The 25,391-nt window shown below is 44.8% G+C and overlaps 1 protein-coding gene across 4 annotated transcripts in view; it reads left to right on the top strand.

Annotated features, from left to right (window-relative positions):
• The window catches only part of LOC126106401 (uncharacterized), a 294,375-nt gene that overhangs the window by 40,905 nt on the left and 228,079 nt on the right, over positions 1 to 25,391 (top strand). For 2 of the 4 annotated variants that reach the window (XM_049912672.1, XM_049912670.1), the window contains exon 1: positions 13,127 to 13,257. The exons of the other annotated variants lie outside the window; for them this stretch is intronic. The gene's annotated coding sequence lies outside the window, so the exon portion shown is untranslated. Of the gene's footprint in view, positions 1 to 13,126; positions 13,258 to 25,391 lie in introns of those variants that run through there. 4 annotated transcript variants of the gene reach the window in all.

Below are 25,391 nucleotides of genomic sequence, written 5' to 3'. Positions count from 1 at the left end.
CTTCATATCCAGATTTTTGTGGCCATCTTCAGTACTAAAAGACATATAAGGAACCATTTACGAGACAACGTGGATGCCTTATTAAGTACACAGACCTGTGAGGTTTAAATGTGAGTCACCCATAAAATACATACCAGCAAAAGTAATCTGAAACATTAAAACCACTTACATATGTACATAATCCCAAGTGGACTATTCATGTCAAAGGTTGAGTTGGCACTGAGTCTGCAGTTTACAGTTACAATACCGCTGGCTTCAACGTATGTCATACCAATCTACAGCGCCCTCTTTACGTGTGCGATTCATCGACATCCTGCATTAACTTTATTTTACGATTCGAGTGTGTTATCATTTTATTTATTATTTTATGCACTTTTAAAAAAGCTTACGTCAATGAAGCACGTAATATGGTTATAACTAAAAACAGTGACTTACGTTTTACACCATGAAATGCACACACATCAAAAAAAGTTTTGTATCAAATGGTTCAAATGGCTCTGAGCACTATGGGACTTAACATCTAAGGTCATCAGTCCCCTAGAACTTAGAACTACTTCAACCTAACTAACCTAAGGACATCACACACATCCATGCCCGAGGCAGGATTCGAACCTACGACCGTAGCGGTCGCGCTTTTCCACACTGAAGCGCCTAGAACCGCTCGGCCACTGGTTTTGCATCACCCCGGTTCCCAGAACTCCTGGAGATAGAGACGTTGAATGTGGATATTGTATACAGACACAGTCCCTTTGACTGTTTAGAAATGTCACTAAACCCGCCCAAAGATGTAAACAACCATGCATGAGCAGCACCTAGTAGACGGAGGGGGTTCGACAGGCGATCAGTTCAGTCGTTCCACCAGGAAGGAGGTACGTTCAACCATGCCTAGACGGTCAATACCGCGGTTCGATCGCGTCCGCACTTTTACTTTGTGCCAGGAAGGACTCTCAACAAGGGAAGTGTCCAGGCTTCTCGTAGTGAACCAAACCGATGTTGTTCGGACATGGAGGAGATAGATAGGAACTGTCAATGACATGCCTTGCTCAGGCCGCTCAGGAGCTACTACTGCAGTGGATGACCGCTACCTACGGATTATGGCTCGGAGGTACCCTGACAGCAACACGACCATGTTGAATAATGCTTTTCGTGCAGCCACAGGACGTCGTGTTACGACTCAAACTGTGCGCAGTAGGCTGCCTGATGCGCAACTTCACTCCCGACGTCCATTGCGAGGTCCATCTTTGCAATGACGACACCATGCAGTGCGGTACAGATGGGCCCAACAACATGCCCAATGGAACGCTCAGTATTGGCATCACGCTATCTTTACCGATAAGTGTCGCATATGCCTTGAATCAGACAATCGTTGGAGACGTGTTTTTAGGCAACCCGGTCAGGCTGAACGCATTAGACACGCTGCCCAGGAAGGTGGAGGTTCCGTGCTGTTTTGGGGTGGCATTGTGTGGGGCCGATGTACGCCGCTGCTGGTCATGGAAGCCGCCGTAACGGCTGCACGATACGTGAATGCCATCCTCGGACCGATAGTGCAACCATATCGGCAGCATATTGGCGAGCCAATCGTCTTCATGGACGACAATTAGCGCATCCATCGTGCACATCTTGTGGATGACTAAGTTCAGGATAATGACATCGCTCGACTAGAGTGGCCAGCATGTTCACCAGACAAGAACCCTAGCGATTATGCCTGAGATAGATTGAAAAGGACTGTTTATGGACGACGTGACCCACCAACCACTCTGATCTACGCCGCATCGCCGTTGAGGAGTGAGACAATCTGGACCAGCAGTGCCTTGGCGATCTTGTGGATAGTATGCCACGGCGAATACAGGCATGCATCACTGCAAGAGGGCGTGCTACTGGGTATTAGAGGTACCGGTGTGTACAGCAGTCTGGACCACCACCTCTAAAGGTCTCGCTGTATGGAGGTACAACATGCAATGCGTGGTTTTCATGAGCAATAGAAAGGGTGGAAATTATGTTTATGTTGATCTCTATTCCAAATTTCTGTATAAGTTCCGGAAGGCACAATTGAAGGAAACAGACGGGAGTGGTGTTAGAAGTAATCGTACCAGCAGCGGTCTTCCAAAAGGATCAGGAATGTTTCGGCTTGCCTTGTCATCAAATAAAAATACATTCTAATTTACACAGTTTATGTGAACCTTAGGTGAGGAGACATTTTAAAGTAGAAAGATTTCTGGTTGTTTTGAAGTGCTTCTGCAGCTACAATATCTTACAACACTACTCTTGTCTGTTCCAATTCTTTCAACTGTGCCTAGTATAAAACACGCCTTTCATTAGAAGAAATTATTAACTTAGGTATTTTAAACAAGACGCTTTGTATTTTTTTAACTATATTCGGTTGTAAATTCCAGGTGTTCGAGTTCCGAGTCGTGATGCAGTTCACAAATTAGTGAATAAATGTCGTGAAACGGGAAGTGTTCGAGAGAAGAAGCGTAAACGACGACGTACAGTGCTCACAGAAGCTCGTCTCGATGACGCTGTATACCGCCTGTAAAATTCCCCTAAAAGTCTCTTAGACGCCTTTCGCAGCAAATATAAACATCGTGCACCTCTCCACAAAGACGTGCTAAGCTCCTTGGGCTAAGGCCCTATAGGAGGAGCAGGAGCAGAAGATTAGTGTTTAACGTCCCGTCGACAACGAGGCCGTTAGAGACGGAGCACAAGCTCGGATTAGGGAAGGGTGGGGAAGGAAATCGGCCGTGTCCTTTCAAAGGAACCATCCTGGCATTTGCCTGAAGTGATCTAGGGAAATCACGGAAAACCTAAATCAGGATGGCCGGACGCGAGATTGAACCGTCGTCCTCCCGAATGCGAGTCCAGTGTGCTAAAGGCCCTATAAAGTATCGGTAGTACACGAACTTCGACCTGGTGATCCTGCGCGCCGGATTAAGTTCTGCGAATGGGTTGTAAAACAAGTGCATGACGGTGAAATGGATCCTTTGCTGTCTTTCTTCAGGGTACCCATCGATCAGTCTTCGATGGCTCACCTGAAGATGACTGGCAGGTGCCCAGTCCCAATATCGTGCAATGAATTAAACAGTGATTGACTGCAAGAATTAAATTTGTTTGAACATTCAATACGAAGGGAAAATTTTAAAATTATTCCGTAATGTCTTAACAGATGCCCTGCCATCCTGTCCCTCGCCTGTTCTGCGGACCTTACTTTCAACACTCTTCTGTAGCACCACGTCTCAAATGCTACCTACTCGTCTCGAAAAGCACTAAGGTGGTCGCCGAATTTAACCTCCTCGTCCGTTGGACGGATCACAATCTGCAGTGTAATACGCTCTCACTTCTTGAGACACTATGGGGAAGTTTGGAATTAAAACAAGGATATTAGCGCTAAGTTTCGTGATTAGCAACTCTCCTCCCTCGAGTGTCCTCTTGCTGGACAAACACTGGCGGCGAGAATTCCATCCACGACCAGTGTTAGAAACGTCATAGCTTCGATCGAGCTACTGTGCCGGCAACATCGGCCACGGAGGCCTTCAGCGCTAATTACTTTTGGCAGTTTCTGGACACCATAGGAGATGCCATCCATTATTCCAGTGTGGATACTCACCTATTCTTTTTGTTACTTCCCTCGCCGGACTTCCGTTGGAACTCTTTTTATTTTCTCAGTTCCACATCAGTACCTGATAGCACTTCCCTAAAGTGGAGTTACAGTGTCCACGACTCATCCGTTGCATACTGCTGTTGGCAATTCGTTGTTGCTGCTCGTAGCCAATCGAATAATAGTATACGGTAGCCAATGAGAATCGCTCAATCAGGTCATGTCATTCTTTCCGAATACGTCATGGTTTCCGACTTTGTGCTGAGTTTGGTACCTAACAGGATAGCTTACATCTCTCCGGGTGAAATAAGCAGCAATTAAATTAATAATTTTGATTGTCACAAATACTATATTTGGTTATGATGTTTGCCCATCATACTCATTACTCGTGGCAGATTAATCTACCAAGTCCCATACGAGTTCTGGCATAGCGTGTGCGTTCGCACAAGAAGGTGAATGGCCGGGAAACCATATTTTAACTATATATGACGGTAGTATCTGTTCCCGAAAGAACAGTTACCGTGGATGACCATGCAGCTTTGCTAGAAATGAATTGATAATTAAATGGACACCCTGGCTGCAAACAGGCGTTGATGTACTTCATTGGGGACATGTTGAAAATGTGTGAGCCACCGCGGGCACAGAGGATAGTGCGTCTGCAGGGACTTATCCGTTGCATGCTCCCCGTGAGATGGATAGAGCGTCTGCCATGTAAGCAGGAGATCCCGGGTTCGAGGCCCGGTCGGGGCACACATTTTCAACATGTCCCAGTGAAGTACATAAACGCCTGTTTGCAGCCACGGTGTCCATTTAATTATCATTTCAGAAATGTAGTTTGCCTTTCTTTAAGCTGTCTTATGAAATAATTTGTAGTGTCAGTGTTGTCTCATGTGTTCCTACATTTCTCCAAAACACAAACTGATCTTCCTGAAGGCCGGCCTCTGCCAATTTTTCCATTCCTTTGTAAATTATTCGTGTCAGTATTTTGCAACCGTGACGTGTGAAACTCATGGTACGGTAATCTCCACACGTATCAGTACTCGTCTTGTCTGGAACTGGAATTGTGACGTTCTTCCTTAACCCGGCGTGAGTGAGGTCGGGTATGTCATACCCAAGGTGTTTTGAGGCGCTGATTATTGAACGTCATTGTTGCCACAGAACTACTGCTGATGCAGTAGCAGGAAGGGAGAGCGGGGCAAGATAAAAGCAGTGTTGAGTTTACTGCTGTGCCGTCGTTAGAGGGAGATACACTTGTGCAAAGGTGGTTAGGGTACACACACCCCACCTCGTAGTCAGTGTTACATTTTTGAGCTGTCAGCAAGTTTCTGAGATATATAGTTATTTATAGCATTGTCTGATTTATTTTTAGATTTTATATTTCTCAAGATGTCTTATGAAGAAAATGAACGTCGGCTACAAGAACTACTACGAGGTGCATTCAAGTTCTAAGGCCTCCGATTCTTTTTCTGATTAACTACTCACCCGAAATCGATGAAACTGGCGTTACTTCTCGACGTAATCGCCCTGCAGACGTACACATTTTTCACAACGCTGACGCCATGATTCCATGGCAGCGGCGAAGGCTTCTTTAGGAGTCTGTTTTGACCACTGGAAAATTGCTGAGGCAATAGCAGCACGGCTGGTGAATGTGCGACCACGGAGAGTGTCTTTCATTGTTGGTAAAAGCCAAAAGTCACTAGGAGCCAGGTCAGGTGAGTAGGGAGCTTGAGGAATCACTTCAAAGTTGTTATCACGAAGAAACTGTTGCGTAACGTTAGCTCGATGTGCGGGTGCGTTGTCTTGGTGAAACAGCACACGCGCAGCCCTTCCCGGACTTTTTTGTTGCAGTGCAGGAAGGAATTTGTTCTTCAAAACATTTTCGTAGGATGCACCTGTTACTGTAGTGCCCTTTGGAACGCAATGGGTAAGGATTAGGCCCTCGATGTCCCAGAACATGGACACCATCATTTTTTCAGTACTGGCGCTTACCCGAAATTTTTTTGGCGGCGGTGAATCTGTGTGCTTCCATTGAGCTGGCTGGCGTTTTGTTTCTGGATTGAAAAATGGCATCCACGTCTCATCCATTGTCACAACCGACGAAAAGAAAGTCCCATTCATGCTGTCGTTGCGCGTCAACATTGCTTGGCAACATGCCACATGGGCAGCCATGCGGTCATCCGTCAGCATTCGTGGCACCCACCTGGATGACACTTTTCGCATTTTCAGGTCGTCATACAGGATTGTGTCCACAGAACCCACAGAAATGCCAACTCTGGAGGCGATCTGTTCAACAGTCATTTGGCGATCCCCCAAAATAATTCTCTCCACTTTCTCGATCATGTCGTCAGACCGGCTTGTGCGAGCCTGAGGTTATTTCGATTTGTTGTCACACGATGTTCTGCCTTCATTAAACTGTCGCACCCCCGAACGCACTTTCGACACATCCATAACTCCATCACCACATGTCTCCTCCAACTGTCGATGAATTTCAATTGGTTTCACACCACGCAAATTCAGAAAACGAATGATTGCACGCTGTTCAAGTAAGGAAAACATCGCCATTTTAAGTATTTAAAACAGTTCTCATTCTCGCCGCTGGCGTTAAAATTCCATCTGCCGTATGGTGCTGCCATCTCTGGGACGTATTGACAATGAACGCGGCCTCATTATAAAACAATGCGCATGTTTCTATCTCTTTCCAACCCGGAGAAAAAAAAATTGGAGGCCTTGGAACTTGAATGCACCTCGTAGAAGAGGTTTTAGAAAACTGTTCAAATGCTAGTTCCTGTGACTCGGAGATCGAAGAAGATTCGAAATGGTTCAAAGGGCTTGAGCACTATGGGACTTAACATCTGAGGTCATCAGTCCCCTAGAACTTAGAACTACTTAAACCTAACTACCTAAGGACACGACACACATCCATGCCCGAGGCAGGACCGTAGTGGTCGCGCGGCTCCAGGTTGAAGCGCCTAGAACCGCTCGGCCACTCCGGCCGGCAGCGAAGAAGAGATTGACAAAGTTTATCAAAGAAGTGAAGAAAGTGATTCGGAGCAAGAGAGTATTTTGTACGATTCGGAAGAGCTAAAATCTACGTTAGCTTCTCCTAGTCAGTCACCTGAGGTACGTCGAATTTTTTATACGTCCAGAGATGGTACAAAATATATGAAGAATTGTCCTAGGCAAAGTGTTCGTATTCGTTGAGAGAATATTATTACCAATTCTCCAGGCGTAAAAGGTGCTGCAAAACATGCCAAAACAGAGACTGAGTGCTGGAGTCTTTTTATAACAAACAGTATGTTGAATACTATACTTACACATACAAATAATCGAATAAGGAATATCAGGGGAAGATATCCATAAAATAAAGGGCGGTACCACATGAACGAAGCAGCTTTGGAGGATTTGAAGGCATTTATGTGACTTTCGTATATATCGGGCGTAAACCGCTAAAATAGAAATACTTGAACGATTTGTGACATACATATGGTACTGGAGTTGCAATCTTTCGGACTACAATGCCACTGGAGAGGTTTTACTTTCTCCAAAATTGTTTGAGATTCGATGATAAGAACACCCGGGACGAAATAAAAAAGACTGACAATCTGGCTGCTATAAGAGATATTTTTGATAATTTTGCTGAAAATATGCAACAACACTGTATGCCGTCTGCGAACCTTACTATTGATGAGATGCTGTTATGTTTCCGAGGGAGATGTGCTTTCCGTGTATAAATGCAAAACAAACCAGTCAAATACGGAGTAAAAACATATGCTCTTGTAGATGCGAAGACATTCTATATCCTCAAACTGGAAGTATATTCGGGAAAGCAACCACCAGGACCTTACCAGCTTAGTGATGAAGCATATGATATAAACCGTTTAGTGGAGCTAGTAACGAAAACATATAGGAATTCGACGTTCGATAATTGGTTTACTAGTTACGCCTTTATGATCCATCTCTTAAAAGAACATTCATTGACTTCTGTGGGCATAGTCTATAAAAACAAGACACGTTTACCTGAGATTTTCAGAAAAGGAAGAGAAGTATATAGTTATCGATTTGGGTTCCAAAATGACGCTACACTCGTGTACCTAAAAAAACATAAAATTGTGCTGGGTATGTCAACTTTACACCATGATAAAAACATAGACCAATCTACAGGTGATAAAAGAAAACCAGAAATGATTACTTATTACAATGCAAATAAAGTCGGTGTCGCTGTCGCAGATGAACTGAGTGCCACTTGTGATGTTGCCCGCAACAGCAAACGTTGGCCTATGACAATTTTTTATGGAATACTCAATATGTCTGCCATAAATGCCTTCACAGTCTACGGAGAAAATAACAAAGGTGACAAAACACGTTTCACGCGCCGAGCCGGCCGTTGTGACCGAGCGGTTCTAGGCGCTTCAGTCTGGAGCCGCGCGACCGCTACGGTAGCAGGTTCGAATCATGCCTCGGACATGGATGTGTGTGATGTCCTTAGGTTAGTTAGGTTTAAGTAGTTCTAAGTTCTAGGGGACTGATGACCTCAGATGTTAAGTCCCATAGTGCTCAGAGCCATTTTAAAGCGCCGAGATTTCTTTCGTAATTTATGTTTGAATCTAGTTAAAAAAAAAAAAGGACTGGTAGATATGTCAGATGTGGTCAGATGTGGTGACTGTGCTGAAAAAACGACAGGAAAACAGAAACAAATCATCGTTGTTCGAAATGTGACAAGTCAATATGTATGAAGCACGCGATTTTTATGTGCGGAGAATGCCCTGATATGTAGGTGTAATGTCGGTGTTGCGCTTATTGAGCTCATGAGACCTTTTCTTTCTTTTCTAATTAGAAGATAATATCATTATGTTAACTAATCAAAGAGACTGTAATATTGTTCGAATTTTGTGTGAAAAAATGTTAAACTTCCGAAACTTGTACTTTTTCAGAGAAACTATAAACACTTCATTATTTCACCATAAGAAAAAGGTACTATATCTTAAACGTAGTATTTTAGTTACTCATCTTGTTTAATAGACACCATTATTACTATCCCAAGTGAAAAATACCTGATACACGATTACAGTATCAAAAATACATCAGAGTTTCAGGTATCTCATACCCACCTCATAGCTGGTGTAACAGTTCCTCACCTCATTCATGCCGGGTTAATTCTAAGGATATTTCGCCTGTCTCAAGTATCTTGCGTACCAGATTGAATAATTTTGTCATGGCGGCCTCTCCCAAGTACCTCAATAGCGTGCTGTAGGGTCCTTGTTCCCATTTAGTCCTTTCAGTGTCATACAGGGTGTCCGAAAAATGTTACAACGAACTTCAAGGGGCTGTAGAGGATGTCTTGACGAACAAATTGTGGATAGGAACCCGTGTCCAGAAACTTCATCTAACGGCGCTACAGAGCGTCGAAGTTCACCGGCGCCTGCCACTAGGGAGCACCCCCTGAAGAAGGGGTGCTGCGCCGGGCCGCCCCTTCGCTGTCGGACCGTAGGCGACTCATAACCACGATCGCCAACGGAGAAGATGGATCTACCTGCTGCATAGAAAGGTCCACCCAGTCTTCTATGAATGAGAAGCTCTGTTGGTGGACGACGCTTTCGGACACGGATTTGCATCTGCAGTTTATTTTTCTAATGGAACTCTCTAAAATCACCAGTGTTTTTCAGTGCCTATAACTTCGAGACTCCGTAGCGTCGTTGGATGACGTTTCCAGACTCTGGTTCGTGTTCTCGATTTGTTCCTTAAGACACAGTCTACAACCCCTCGAAGTTTGTCGCAACATTTATGGTAAGTTCTGTATAGTGTGTAATAAGCCAAGTATCGAGTTCATGTGTGAAATGTCCGTCCCCGGTAGCTGAGTGGTGCCGGCAAGGTAGCTCAGCGTGTTCGGTCAGAGCGATCAACAACGAACTTAAGCGGATGTCTTATGACGTCCGCTTCGAGCTGATGCAACGAACAAAAACGAACAAAATGAGGAATTAAAAAAAAAAAAGTGGTGATTGACAGACTGTCAATCGTAAGGGTCCGGGTTCGATTCCCGGCTGGGTCGGAGGTTTCCTCCGCTTAGGAACTGGGTGTTGTGGTGTCCTAATCATCATCATTTCATCCCCATCTACGCGCAAGTCGCCGAAGTGGCGTCAAATCGAAAGACTTGCACCCGGCAAACGGTCTACCCGACGGGAGACCCTAGTCACATAACATTATTATGTGTGAAATACGAGGTGCATTCAAGTTCTAAGGCCTCCCACTTTTTTTCTCCGGACTGGAAAGAGACAGAAACATGCGCATTGTTTTAAAATGAGGCCACGTTCATTGTCAATACGTCCCAGAGATGGCAGCACCGTACGGCAGATGGAATTTTACCGCCAGCGGTGAGAATGAGAACTGTTTTAAATACTTAAAATGGCGACGTTTTCCTTACTTGAACAGCGTCCAATCATTCGTTTTCTGAATTTGCGTGGTGTGAAACCAATTGAAATTCATCGACAGTTGAAGGAGACATGTGGTGATGGAGTTATGGATGTGTCGAAAGTGCGTTCGTGGGTGCAACAGTTTAATGAAGGCAGAACATCGTTTGACAACAAACTGAAACAACCTCGGGCTCGCACAAGCCGGTCTGACGACATGATCCAGAAAGTGGAGAGAATTGTTTTGGGGGATCGCCGAATGACTGTTGAACAGATCGCCTCCAGAGTTGGCATTTCTGTGGGCTGTGTGCACACAATCCTGCATGACGACCTGAAAATGCGAAAAGTGTCATCCAGGTGGGTGCCACGAATGCTGATGGACGACCACATGGCTGCCCGTGTGGCATGTTGCCAAGCAATGTTGACGCACAACGACAGCATGAATGGGACTTTCTTTTCGTCGGTTGTGACAATGGATGAGACGTGGATGCCATTTTTCAATCCAGAAAGAAAGCGCCAGTCAGCTCAGATTCACCGCTACCAAAAAAATTTCGGGTAACCACCAGTGCTGAAAAAATGATGGTGTCCATGTTCTGGGACAGTGAGGGCGTAATCCTTACCCATTGCGTTCCAAAGGGCACTACGGTAACAGGTGCATCCTACGAAAATGTTTTGAAGAACAAATTCCTTCCTGCACTGCAACTAAAAAGTCCGGGAAGGGCTGCGCGTGTGCTGTTTCACCAAGACAACCCACCCGCACATCGAGCTAACGTTACGCAACAGTTTCTTTGTGATAACAACTTTGAAGTGATTCCTCATGCTCCTTACTCACCTGACCTGGCTCCTAGTGACTTTTGGCTTTTTCCAACAATGAAAGACACTCTCCGTGGCCGCACATTCACCAGCCGTGCTGCTATTGCCTCAGCGATTTTCCAGTGGTCAAAACAGACTCCTAAAGAAGCCTTCGCCGCTGCCATGGAATCGTGGTGACAGCGTTGTGAAAAATGTGTACGTCTGCAAGGCGATTACGCGAGAAGTAACGCCAGTTTCATCGATTTCGGGTGAGTAGTTAATTAGAAAAAAAGTCGGAGGCCTTAGAACTTGAATGCACCTCGTAGTTTAAATTACACGGATTTTTAAAGTAGTGCTGTTGTATGTCGCATTCACGGATATTACAGTTTTGTAAAACTAATTTAACCCTTTTGGCACCAATTTAACACTTTTGCTATCTCGATACTATTGCCGTGGCCCGTGTTTTCGTCGTTTTCGCCTGCTGAAGTCGGACCTCGTAATTCACATTGCATAGACTAAGAACGTAGCGGCAGATCATGACCAAATTGTAATACAAAATAGTCTGTCCGTGATAGGTTTCATAAGCTAAACTTTCTGTCATAATTAATTAAAGGAATTTTATGAGATTTCCTGAGGATCATTTCTGCAACACTGTGATGTCGAAAGAAGTCGCGTTACATGCTACATACTGAATGTGGTGTCACCGCCAGAAACCACACTTGCTAGGTGGTAGCCTTTAAATCGGCCGCGGTCCGTTAGTATACGTCGGACCCGCGTGTCGCCACTATCGGTGATTGCAGACCGAGCGCCGCCACACGGCAGGTCTAGTCTAGAGAGACTCCCTAGCACTCGCCCCAGTTGTTGTCTTTGCTAGAGATGGTTCACTGTCTACATACGCTCTCATTTGCAGAGACGACAGTTTAGCATAACCTTCAGCTACTCATTTGTTACGACCTAGCAAGGCGCCATATTCAGTACCTATAATTACTATTTTCAAGAATGTATTCTGAACAATAATATTGTGAATCATGTACCGTCAAGAGCGACGTTCATCATTAATGGATTAAAGTTAAGTATCAAACTAATTACGTCCGCTTTCTGAATTCTCATTCCTTGTCATGTTCCAGATCTCACGTCAGTATAGTTCTTCCCTCCTCACGCCAGCCTGCGTGAGCTAAAACGCTTTCATTTCGGCCTCCACTCGAAACACGGTGTTGGCTCTTCTGCTAGCACAAAACTGAATATTATTTAAAGTTCATCATATACTTCATTAACTAAATGTTCGTTTATTCACCCAATGTTAATGACGTTATAAACTTTGCATTCCAAGAGGTAACCAGGAGGCAATCAAGACGAAGGGACGAAGGAATCTGTCCCAAGGGGTGGTTTTGCTCCATGACAATGCCGCAGGTCATACCGTTGCTTCTTTGGGCTACGAAAGTTTTGGCCCCTTACACCTCCACCTACCCCCTACTGATATTTCACCCACTGACTTGTCCTTCTTTCCTCGAATGAAGAAATCATTGCGTGGCAAGTGGTTCAAATGGCTCTGAGCACTATGGGACTCAACATCCTAGGTCATAAGTCCCCTAGAACTTAGAACTACTTAAACCTAACTAACCTAAGGACATCACACACACCCATGCCCGAGGCAGGATTCGAACCTGCGACCGTAGCAGTCCCGCGGTTCCGAACTGCAGCGCCAGAACCGCACGGCCACCGCGGCCGGCTGCGTGGCAAGTATTTGTCGTGTGAAGACAAGGTGATTTTCGACTCAGAGGCGTTCCTGAACAGCCAAAATGCAGACTTCTACGACCAAGGTCTCCCACCAAGTCCTCCGTCGATGAAAAAAAAAAGTGTGTCGCATTGTCGGTGAACACTTACATAATTCCTTTTTCGAGTTGATAATGAAAACGTCATGACTTCGTAATGTTGACAATCGAGCCCTCTAGAATACAGAGGCGAGCGCTGAGTATGGGTGATGACGACGTTCTACATGTGGCGTACCACGCTTGTGCATTGCCTTTGTTGCCAGAGAATTGCCTCTACCAGTGAGACGTGTTTCATGCTGCTCCGACTGTCGACGCCTCATTAACTATTTCGATAGCCTGCTCTGTCCGTAAGACCCCTGGCCTCACGCACTGCCCCGTCCTTTGTGGACAGTAGCTGAGTAGCGGATACGTAACGACTGCCTCCGGCAATTCGTGTTTTCCTAGGCTGCGGCCGACCTCCGTGCGTTCAAAGCAAATTCCTGCGGAAGCGATTACTGTAACTGCCGGTCATGACACGCGATGCCCCACACACAGTCCGTCTCTGCCTCGTGCGCAGTTGGTGTCTTCGACATCCACGCTGCGGATCGCTCTGTTCCCAGTGCACCGTGAAGCGAAACGCCTTTGGCCGTGACATCCGTATACCGACGGTTCTTCTTACTGGCAACCCTCCTGCGCTGTCTAGACGATAGTGTTTGTAAGTATTCAGTCTTCAATGCTTGTCTTCTTTTTCTTTCTTGTCTGCTCAGAGCAGATCAAACCGAAAAACCAAATTCTTAAAAAAAAGAAAGAGTGTAAAAAGTGACGTTGAACAACTCTGAAATGAGAGAAGAGTTTGGTGACCAGGGAGGGGAAAAAATCACAAATAGAGTCCCTCAAATTTCAGTTTTGGGATTGCTATTATTTATTACTTAAGTTATGTGGACGATCTTCCACTTGATATACACCAGAGTTGGTACTCCTTGCAGACGACACTAGTGCTATAATTGATGAGCTTAGATACCAACATAAAGAACTGTTAATACTTTTTTCTAATGGAAATCAACTCTCAAAGAGCGTGAGAAATGTGTTAAGGAAAGCATTATATTTATCATCTATGTTATCGGCCCTATAAACATCCTGCCACTCTTGTTCCTTGACAAGGTTTAAAAAACTCTCTGTTGCTGTTGGATTAACTGTCCTACATAGTATTTAATTATATGTGAGATTTGTTTGAGTACAAAAGCCTTTTAGTGTTAAAATTTGTGCATCATGGTCTGGAAGGCCATTCACCCTTTCTTTGGGTCTTCTATATTTCCTCTGTCTATCGTATCTGTTAAGGGTCCCAGACAGACGAACAGTACTCAGGCAACGCTCGAACGAGGGTTTTGTAAGCTATCCCCTTCATTAGTGGACTAAACTTCCTGAGGACTCTTAAAATAAATCTCAGTCCAACTTCAGCCTTTCCTATAATTAATCTTATGTGATCGTTCGACCTTAAAACGTTTCATGATCGTCCTCTCAGATTACTGCCTTTCCGCAATTGTGCAATACAATAATGGACTTCACGTCTATTTTACAGGTATATACGTGAACGACCTAACATTTAACTTACATCAAGCAAACTTGGTGCTTTTCATATATGACACTAACCTTACAACTAATCTGGTTAGACAGACGGCAGCAGAAGGAACTGATGTTTTTCTGAAAGAACTCAAAATAATTTTTATATGTTCAGAGTAAGCACGCTAACAACACAACAGTTTCTTAACAATGAGAATTCTAGAAGCTGTGCTAAATAACTATGAGACGGAAGATGATATTTCCGTTTTGGATCCATTTTCTTTTGAGCAGTGAATACTTTTTGACTAAGTGTTGAGTTACCTCAAAATTCCGTACGACATCAGAGAGTGAAAGAATGCAAAGTATGTTAGCTTGCTAATTTCTGTATCCTCAAAATTAGCAATTATTCTGATTGCAAAATTGTTGAAACTAGTCACTTAAGGAGATCCAAAATATGAATTTTCCAATTAAGATTCTCATCTATATGTACACCCAAAAACTTAGTGTGCTCTACCGTAGCTACTGACTTCTGTTGATGTGTTACATTTATTGCGGGAACTGTACCCCTTGCAGTAGAAAATTTGATGTACTGTATTTTTTCAAAGTTCAGAGCAAGCCCATTCGCAGAAACCAGATCAATAACTTTTCCAAAGATATTATTTGTATCATTTTCTGTACGAGTTTCTTTTACTGGATTGTAAAATCAGCAAACAGTGTCAGTTTAGCATCTTGTTTCAGATAAGAAACAAAGGCGACTGTACAGCTTAAGTAATAATCTTGGGCTAACTGAAGCTGGAACCTGGCTGTCTGGGACAACAGGTATTAGTTGGAACAAGGTGGACTCAAACACACAACGACGTATACACATCGCTGATTGGCTGCGTTCCGGGACGCTGCATTGCTGACCTACGGTCATGCAGTACGAGTTGCTGAATACGACGTCCGCTAGCGTGTTTTGGCGTCATTATCAGCTTATTTTGTTCGGCACGCTATATACTGATGACCTTCCACTTCACTGACGTCATTTTCAGATGACCGAAGTAATACAGTTAAACCTATTCTGCAGAAACTAGAGATGTACAAGGGAGAACATACGGGTGCCGAAAACATGAAATGCCTTATATGACATACCTGTACTGTGATAACTCCAGATGAAATTCACTGTGCAATATTGTCTGTCCAGAATCGCAGAATAGTGTATGTCGATACTCAAGGTCAGTACTGAAAGCTTTTGATATGACACTCACGATAGTAAACACACGAGCTGTATCTGAGTCACGTGTTGGTTTACATTTGCTACAGCAGGGCACACGTTTGGGCGATTTTTCCTCTTCTCCTAACGGCGGGACCGAGTGAGGTGGCGCAGTGGTCAGCATTAGGGAGGGCGGCGTTTCAAACCTACGTCCGGGCATCCAGACTGAAGTTTTACACTGTTTCTCCCCAGGCAAATGCCGGGATGGTTCCTTGAAGGGGCACAGCAGTTTTCTTCCCCGTGATTCAGCTCCGTTTCTAACGACCTCCACGTCGAAGAAACGTTAAACTCTAATCTTCCTTCCTTCCTCAAGGCGGGGTAGTGGTTTGCGGCGCTGTTACTACACTACTGGCCATTAAAATTGCTACACCAAGAAGAAATGCAGATGATAAACGGGTATTCATTGGACAAATACATTATACTAGAACTGACATGTGATTACATTTTCACGCAATTTGGGTGCATAGATCCTGAGAAATCAGTACCCAGAACAACCACCTATGGCCGTAATAACGGCCTTGATACGCCTGGGCATTGAGTCAAACAGACCTTGGATGGCGTGTACAGGTACAGTTGCCCATGCAGCTTCAACACGATACCACAGATCGTCAAGAGTAGTGACTGGTGTATTGTGACGCCCAAATCGCTCGGCCACCATTGGCCAGACGTTTTTAATTGCTGAGAGATCTGGAGAATGTGCTGGCCAGGGCAGCAGTCGAACATTTTCTGTATCCAGAAGGGCCCGTACAGGACCTGCAACATGCAGTCGTACATTATCCTGCTGAAATGTAGAATTTCGCAGGGATCGAATGAAGGGTAGAGCCACGGGTCGTAACACATCTGAAATGTAACGTCCACTGTTCAAAGTGCCTTCAATGAGAACAAGAGGTGACCGAGACGTGTAACCAATGCCACCCGGTACTATCACGCCAGGTGATAAGCCAGTATGGCGATGACGAATACACGCTTCCAATGTGCGTTCACCTCGATGTCGCCAATCACGGATGTGACCATCATGATTTTGTAAACAGAAACTGGATGCATCCGAAAAAATGACGTTTTGCAATTCGCGCACCCAGGTTCGTCGTTGAGTAAACCATCGCAGGTGCTCCTGTCTGTGATGCAGCGTCAAGGGTAACCGCAGCCACTGTCTCTGAGCTGATAGTCCATGCTGCTGCAAACGTCGTCGAACTGTTCGTGCAGATGGTTGTTAGTTGCAAACGCCCCAATCTCTTGACTCAGGGATAGAGACGTGGCTGCACGATCCGTTACTGCCATGCGGATAAGATGCCTGTCATCTCGACTGCTAGTGATACGAGGCCGTTGGGATCCAGCACGGCGTTCCGTATTACCCTCCTGAACCCACCGATTCCATATTCTGCTAACAATCATTGGATCTCGACCAACACGAACAGCAATGTCAGGATAAGATAAACCGCAATCGCGATAGGCTACAGTCCGACCTTTATCAGAGTCGGAAACGTGGTGGTATGCATTTCTCCTCCTTACACGAGGCATCACAACAACGTTTCACCAGGCAACGCCGGTCAAATGCTGTTTGTGTATGAGATATCGATTGGAAACTTTCATCATGTCAGCACGTTGTAGGTGTCGCCACCGGCGCCATCCTTGTGCGAGTGCTCTGAAAAGCTAATCATTTGCATATCACAGCATCTTCTTCCTGTCGGTTAAATTTCGCGCCGGCCGGGGTGGCCGAGCGGCTCTAGGCGCGTCAGTCTGTAACCGCGCGACCGCTACAGTCGCAGGTTCGAATTCTGCTTCGGGCATGGATGTGTGTGATATCCTTAGGTTAGTTAGGTTTAAGTAGTTCTTAGTCTAGGGGACTGATGACCTCAGATGTGAAGTCCCACAGTGGTCAGAGCCATTTGAACCATTTTTGAACTGTGGTTGGCGCACGTGTTCCCCAACGCAGCCCGCACGTGCTCGTTGGGATTTAAGTCGGCAAAGCGGGCAGGCCGATTCATTAGCCGAATAACGCTGCACATTGTTATCCATAAAAATGAAGTTGAAACGTCCCCTTTGAAAAATTATACAAGTCTGTGCTTAAACTGACACACAATATTTTTAGCGCAACGCAATCTGACTTTCAAAAATCCCTACAAAAGAATGGCCCTGACTAACATTAACCTGTACCTTTCACAAATCACTTACCTCACAAAAATCTTCGTTACTCAAGCTACTGCAATACAGCGAGCGCCACTACTGCCAGCTAAATAAAAGATTCAAACTACAGAAGGCACTAACTACTGATAGGCATAGTTAGCAATTGAAAGATGTTAATAGAGAACAAACAATTTATTTACCTTAACAGTCATAATATATATAGTAGTTCATGACATCCAGTGTTACAAATTTCAAAACTCCGCCATCTCTCTCCCCACATCCACCACTGCTGGCGGCTCACCTCCAACTGCGCAACGCTACGCGCTGTTCACATCCAGCTGCCGCTGCCCAACACTACAATGGCAGACAACAATGCAAAGTAGCCACAGACTGCACACAGCACAGCCAGTGATTTTCATACAGAGCGCTACGTAACGTTGCCAATAAGAAAATATAAACAGCCTACTTAGAAAGTCACTGTCGATGCACCGCTAGAGAGACTCACATGGGGAGGAAGTACACTGTTACTGTGCCACGTTCAGAGATCTGTAGGCCAGTAGGCTCATGCAAGGTTATGCCTCCCAACATCGTAACACCTGAACCACCAAAACGATCATGTTCGACAACGTTGCTGGGTGTATTACGTTTCTCACCTCACACCATATGAAAATACACTCCTGGAAATTGAAATAAGAACACCGTGAATTCATTGTCCCAGGAAGGGGAAACTTTATTGACACATTCCTGGGGTCAGATACATCACATGATCACACTGACAGAACCACAGGCACATAACACAGGCAACAGAGCATGCACAATGTCGGCCCTAGTACAGTGTATATCCACCTTTCGCAGCAATGCAGGCTGCTATTCTCCCATGGAGACGATCGTAGAGATGCTGGATGTAGTCCTGTGGAACGGCTTGCCATGCCATTTCCACCTGGCGCCTCAGTTGGACCAGCGTTCGTGCTGGACGTGCAGACCGCGTGAGACGACGTTTCATCCAGTCCCAAACATGCTCAATGGGGGACAGATCCGGAGATCTTGCTGGCCAGGGTAGTTGACTTACACCTTCTAGAGCACGTTGGGTGGCACGGGATACATGCGGACGTGCATTGTCCTGTTGGAACAGCAAGTTCCCTTGCCGGTCTAGGAATGGTAGAACGATGGGTTCGATGACGGTTTGGATGTACCGTGCACTATTCAGTGTCCCCTCGAAGATCACCAGTGGTGTACGGCCAGTGTAGGAGATCGCTCCCCACACCATGATGCCGGGTGTTGGCCCTGTGTGCCTCGGCCGTATGCAGTCCTGATTGTGGCGCTCACCTGCACGGCGCCAAACACGCATACGACCATCATTGGCACCAAGGCAGAAGCGACTCTCATCGCTGAAGACGACACGTCTCCATTCGTCCTTCCATTCACGCCTGTCGCGACACCACTGGAGGCGGGCTGCACGATGTTGGGGCGTGAGCGGAAGACGGCCTAACGGTGTGCGGGACCGTAGCCCAGCTTCATGGAGACGGTTGCGAATGGTCCTCGCCGATACCCCAGGAGCAACAGTGTCCCTAATTTGCTGGGAAGTGGCGGTGCGGTCCCCTACGGCACTGCGTAGGATCCTACGGTCTTGGCGTGCATCCGTGCGTCGCTGCGGTCCGGTCCCAGGTCGACGGGCACGTGCACCTTCCGCCGACCACTGGCGACAACATCGATGTACTGTGGAGACCTCACGCCCCACGTGTTGAGCAATTCGGCGGTACGTCCACCCGGCCTCCCGCATGCCCACTATACGCCCTCGCTCAAAGTCTGTCAACTGCACATACGGTTCACGTCCACGCTGTCGCGGCATGCTACCAGTGTTAAAGACTGCGATGGAGCTCCGTATGCCACGGCAAACTGGCTGACACTGACGGCGGCGGTGCACAAATGCTGCGCAGCTAGCGCCATTCGACGGCCAACACCGCGGTTCCTGGTGTGTCCGCTGTGCCGTGCGTGTGATCATTGCTTGTACAGCCCTCTCGCAGTGTCCGGAGCAAGTATGGTGGGTCTGACACACCGGTGTCAATGTGTTCTTTTTTCCATTTCCAGGAGTGTACGTCCAGAATCGCTACTCAGACAGCATCTGCTCTCATCATAAGAGCACGCTACCCCACTTCTAGTTGGTGCAGCCCCTATGCTCTTGGCACAATCACGAATGGTACCACCGATCCTCAGGTGTCAAAGTAGCACGACTTGCTGGTCGTCGGACAGATAGTCGCGGTGCTATTGTGGAGCTGAGGTCGCGTGCCTTGCAGTCCTGTTACATGAGGTTGCACTTGCACCCGCTGATTGACGAGGCTCAGTTATCGCGTATTGCACAATTGGCGGTCATCTGCTGCTGCTGTTGTTGGCCATGGTCCACCACCTCTCTCCTTCAGGCAGCGGTGCTCGTGCTTCGAAACTCTCCCCGTGCACATAAAACAATGCTGTGAGCAGTACCAAACTGTTATGACTACAGACGTCTCACTTCATCCTTATTCCAGTTTCGAGATGATTCTTTTCTGTGTGATGTCAACCAGATGTTGACTCTGGGCAGCCACAGATCTACGATATTTCCTAACTGGAGCGAAAATACTGGTGTCTCTCTCCCCCCCTCCCCTGCACCCCTCCTACTCTAGCGTTTGAAATAGGAAGTCAAAAATTAAAAAAAAAATCAAATTTTCAAAAATATGTTCATCTTGTAGCGCACGTCTTTCCGAAGAGTTTGATATATCGAACATATATGTTCCAGGAAATATGAGACATGTTATTTGGCGATAAGTGTGCCAGAGTGCAGTGCCACACCTCTCCACACAGCATTCTTCTATCGCACGTCATTGTATTTCGCTCTGTGGAATTCAAACGTGTGTATTTTGTAATGGAACCCATCAAACCTATGTTCAGGACAGTGGAAATTAAGTGTGTTGTGATGCCTCTCCTGCTCCCAGTCGACCGGTTTGACATCCCACCTCCTTCCTCCCCCCCTTAAAGAAACGTCACAATTAATACTGGATGGGATTATTTGTGACCGGGAGAATAAGAACTCTTCAGAAAGTTAGCACTCTTTATTGCGTATTAGTAATAATTTTCTCTTTTGTGTGACGTAAAATTAAATACACAAAACTTAAAGCAAATAAAGACAACAGACAAGCAAGACAGCACAAATTTCGTCAACGCTTAGGACCCAGCATTTTTTCCTCTCTAATTTTGCTACAGTTTTACTAGGCATGCTTAAGAATCTATTACCTCATCAAAGTTCGTCAAACGTTTTGCTACATGGAAAATCAAAATGTCGTTGTCTAATAGTGAAAAAGCTGTTAATACGAATAGTATCCAAAACTGATGCTGTTTCTCGATTTAATTACGTCTATTTTGTCACTGTCTGCTAGATAAAACGAAATAGGGCTTTCTAATATTGCAGCAATTGTAACGCAGGCCAAATACGCGAGACTATTTTGGCACAAATGTTTTTATCTACGTCATTTGCATAAATAACACTACACAATATAATTCACGAAGTACCAATATCAAATGCCTATTTAGCCTGCTACAAGAAAAAATTTTTATGTTAGGAAACAGCTTCACATTTCATTCATATGCTCTAGTTTTTCAAGCATGAGATCGAAAGGTAATAGTAGTACGAAATTTTTATATAAATTTGGAATCGTCAAATTCTTCCACATAATTTGTGTAATGTCCCCAATTGTTCCCCTTTCTCGTTCTAACAAACAGTCTTGTCATCACTAACTCTATTACTATTCTTGCCATTGTCCAAACGTATTCTCCGATTAACTACGCTAACGCTGCCACAATCACCGGTTTAGTTACCACGCGTTTATTCTCCAGTTAGGCGTTATCACGTGTTGGTGCAACGAGTATTCCGAATAGAACTTAAGCGGCTACTAACCAGGGACTGTACAACTGGTCCTTAGTAGTGTAGCGATCTGGCAAACATTTTCGGTCAGAATTTTATTTTCTTGGATACACCGAGGAGATACTATTGTAATCTTTCTTACCTGATGTACCTGTTAGTCGTTTATTTCCTCTCTGGTAGTCTGTAGCTATGAATTTCGCTAGTAATTATAACAACGCTTATCGGTCGCACACTCAGTCAACGACGTAAACAAACAGCGATTAGTGTTCACCCGTTCGGGTTTATTCGGATCATCTTGTATAGTCCCGTCCCATTTTGTCTGCAGAAAGTTTTTTTTTTTCCTTATTGCGACACGCTATGCAAGCATTCGTTCAGAAATCAACTTAGTATGTGTTCAAAAATGTTCAAAAACCAACAGGGATGCGTTTCAAAATCGTATGGATAATGGTGAAAAACTGGTTTTTTCCTATTTCAATGACTAACGATTTTTATTCAACAATTTCTCTCTGCTACGGAAAGTTGTGTTGCTAACACTTCTGCTGTCAGACATTTTATTTTCGTAGGTGGATACGTAAAGACACAAGGGCACTTGTCTGTATGGACACGGATGTATGTATTGCTCAGTGTTTCCTGATCGGTATTTAGAATGGAGCGGGTCTTGCAATAGGTTCAAATGGCTCTGAGAACTATGGGACTTAACTTCTGAGGTCATTAGTCCCCTAGAACTTAGAACAACTTAAACCTAACTAACCTAAGGACAGCACACACATCCATGCCCGAGGCAGGATTCTAATCTGCGACCGTAGCGGTCGCCGGTTCCAGACTGAAGCGCCTAGAACCGCTCGGCCACCACGGCCGGCGGCTGGTAATACATCAAAGCGATAATAGCAGTCGGTGGTGCATCTGCTAACATGACACACGCCACCTGACAACGTATCGCAGTGTGTTTGGCACTGTGGTTTATTGATAAGAACACCAGCGGCGCCCTGATAACGCGATAACATGGATGAGCTGGTTGTTCAGACTCACGTATCAACTCAGACCTCGAGGGGAATTCAGTTTTCTGCACAACGAAGTAAAATGAGACGTTCAGGCAGAATCACTTCCAAAGGGTTTTTATAGGACACAACCTAGTTTGCGAATCTAAATCACAAACAAAGGTACCGTCAAGTACGCGAGTGGTGGGATAGTTATGGCCGTAAGCATTTAAAGCTAATGGTGTCCCACAGGATGCAATTTTGTGTCCACTGCTAATATTTTTGGATGGCCCTATACTTAACATGCATTAAACAGAGTTGGTGCTCACAAAAGTGTTATATGTAATCCGAATAGAGAGGCAGCAAACAGAAAAAATTAAAGGACGTCAAATTAAACACAGCCGTCTAGTTTCCAAACTTGTTTTATTTGGCTACCAGTTTCAGCGATTTACTACCTCATCTTCAGGCCCCTGACCGACGTATAAGAAGATTCCACCTCGGTTCTGAACAAAACAGGGGCCATTAACACTGGTAATAGTAGATTTCTGCTTGCTATAGCGATACCTTCAACCTTCATCTGCCGACTGGAAACTAGCTGAAAGGTGTTTAATTTGACATCCTGTATTGAACAGCTTGCACCTTGGGAGTACAATGGTCACATTTATATAATTCCACACTCTCAGCTGATTTCAAGTGATTACTCACGTTCATTTACACACACACACACACACACACACACACACACACACACACACACACACACACACACAAACATATATATATATATTTATGTTTCTGCAGCGACTTTTGCAGCTGCCGGCCTCTTGTTTTTCGTCACAATATATAAACAGAACACATTACCATGCCAAATACGGTGCTGGAAACGCGTTGGCATTCGAAAAAACTTTGTGTTCTCGGAATGAATAAATACAAGTCTTCCTTGGTTTTCAGGGGAATCCTACAGGTCTTGCATGGTTTTCAGGGGAATCCTACACCATTCTTCCTACAAAATAGCTGACGGAGTTGGATAGTGATCACGCACCCTTGTTCCAAATGGCTCAATAATATCGGGATCCACGGACTGTGGTGGCCAGGGGAGAAGCGACAGTTCATCCTTGTGTTCACAAAACCAGTCCCTGACGATGCTATGTAAGCAGGGGAGCTGGTGTCTTGTAACAGAGAATCGCTACTGGGGAACAAAATTTGATCATAGGATCGATCTGATCGGCCCAACTGGACACCTAATCTTTGGCAATAATGTGTCATTCCGGAGTAACCAGGGGGCCCATGCAGTACCACGATATGACTTCCCAGTTCATAACCGAACCTCCTCATGTTTCACTCTTGGGACGAAAATTGACAGAAGTTGGAAACAGTACAAAGCAAGACTCATCCGACCAAATGTCTTTCTTCCGTCGCTCCACAGTCCAGGTCCTCACCTCCAACTGCCCAACGCTACGCGCTGTTCGCATCCAGCTATAGCAGTTCATGACAACAATGGCAGACAACAATGCAAACTAGCCACAGGCTGCACACAGCACAGCCAGTGATTTTCATACAGAGCGCTACGTAACGTTGCCAATGAGAAAATATAAACAGCCTACTTACATAGCCCCCATGCTCCCCACAAAAAATTTTTACAAATGGTGTTGGGCACTGGCCAATACAGATTTGACAAAAATTTTTCACAATTACAGTAACAAAGATATAAAATGCACACACTTATTGATACAATGTTGGTCAAAAGCTAAAATTTTCTCACAGTCCATAATGACAGTCCTGATCATTCATCATAATAGTAATTACAGTTTTTTTCACAAAGTCTCATTAGTAAAAGAAATTGCACACAGAAGTAGTGGATTTCCATGCAGTCTTGAAGAAGTAGTGGTGTCCTTCCAACGGAAAGACAGTGCTGACTCTTGACATGCTGACAGGTAATGGGCCACAACAGAGCAAACCCACAGCAGAGTCATTCGACGTTTTGAAGAAAATTGTTAGGTAGGTCGTCACAGAGCAGACCCGCTGTAGTCCTGGTAGAGAGTATTGTATTGGTGGGCCACCAGAGGTGCAGACCCACTGCAGTCCTTGTAGAGATAATGGTATTGGTGAGTCAGCAAAGGTGTAGACCCACTGTAGTCCTTGTGGAGACGGCCAGCAGCCATCTGTTGCGACTGTGCAGGTGCACATTCACTATCGAAGAGTCTTGCGGAGAATATAGCAAGTCCATAAACCATAAACCACTCACAAAAAAATTTGTTTGAAATGTCCTTAGAACCAGCAATGCTGTTATCCAGTCCCTTGCTGAATTATTAACACACGTGCAAACACTAACAGTCCCAACTTCTCACATATTGTCCATATACTATGACCAACAGAAACGTGTGCAGTGAAATGTACCTTACAAGCTACTTAATTTGATGAACTGGTGTCAATTACAATTTTATGACGTAAGAATACAATTACAAAGGTACAAAATACATAATTAAAAACATAACAATACAGATAACATTTGTAGTAATATAGGCTTTACAAAACAATAGAAATAAACATATACATCAGTGTTACAAAAATAATGACATAAGTAAATACATAAAAGATCAGAATAACGTTTGAAACATCAACTTTACACATGAGCATTAAAACAAAACAGAATAAATAATGTCTCAACATTTTTACAAAGTAAATAACATATTATTAATGCAAATTATATTTGAGGATAACAGTATTCCTCATCATAGTTCATGTAGCGGAGTATTAGAAAAATTCTACAACATAAGTCTTATCAGATAAACATATAAAGACAGGAAGAACATAATTACACACGGGTACCCAAACACATAGTGGGATAACACAAAAGGAAAGGACAGGGTTTGTTTCATTGCAGTATTTTGCAAACAAAACTTTCTTTGCTTCTTGGAGATCTCCCTTCATTCATCATTATTCCCAAAAGACCTATCTAAGCCTGCCTTCTGTATTCTGTTCACATCCTCTGTCAAAAATAGTTTTTCTCCACTGTACAGTATCCTTTTTTTTTTTTTTTTTTG

The sequence above is a fragment of the Schistocerca cancellata genome, chromosome 10 (assembly GCF_023864275.1).
Source record: "Schistocerca cancellata isolate TAMUIC-IGC-003103 chromosome 10, iqSchCanc2.1, whole genome shotgun sequence".
Taxonomy (NCBI): domain Eukaryota; kingdom Metazoa; phylum Arthropoda; class Insecta; order Orthoptera; family Acrididae; genus Schistocerca; species Schistocerca cancellata.
This window is presented reverse-complemented; position numbering and strand designations above follow the sequence as displayed.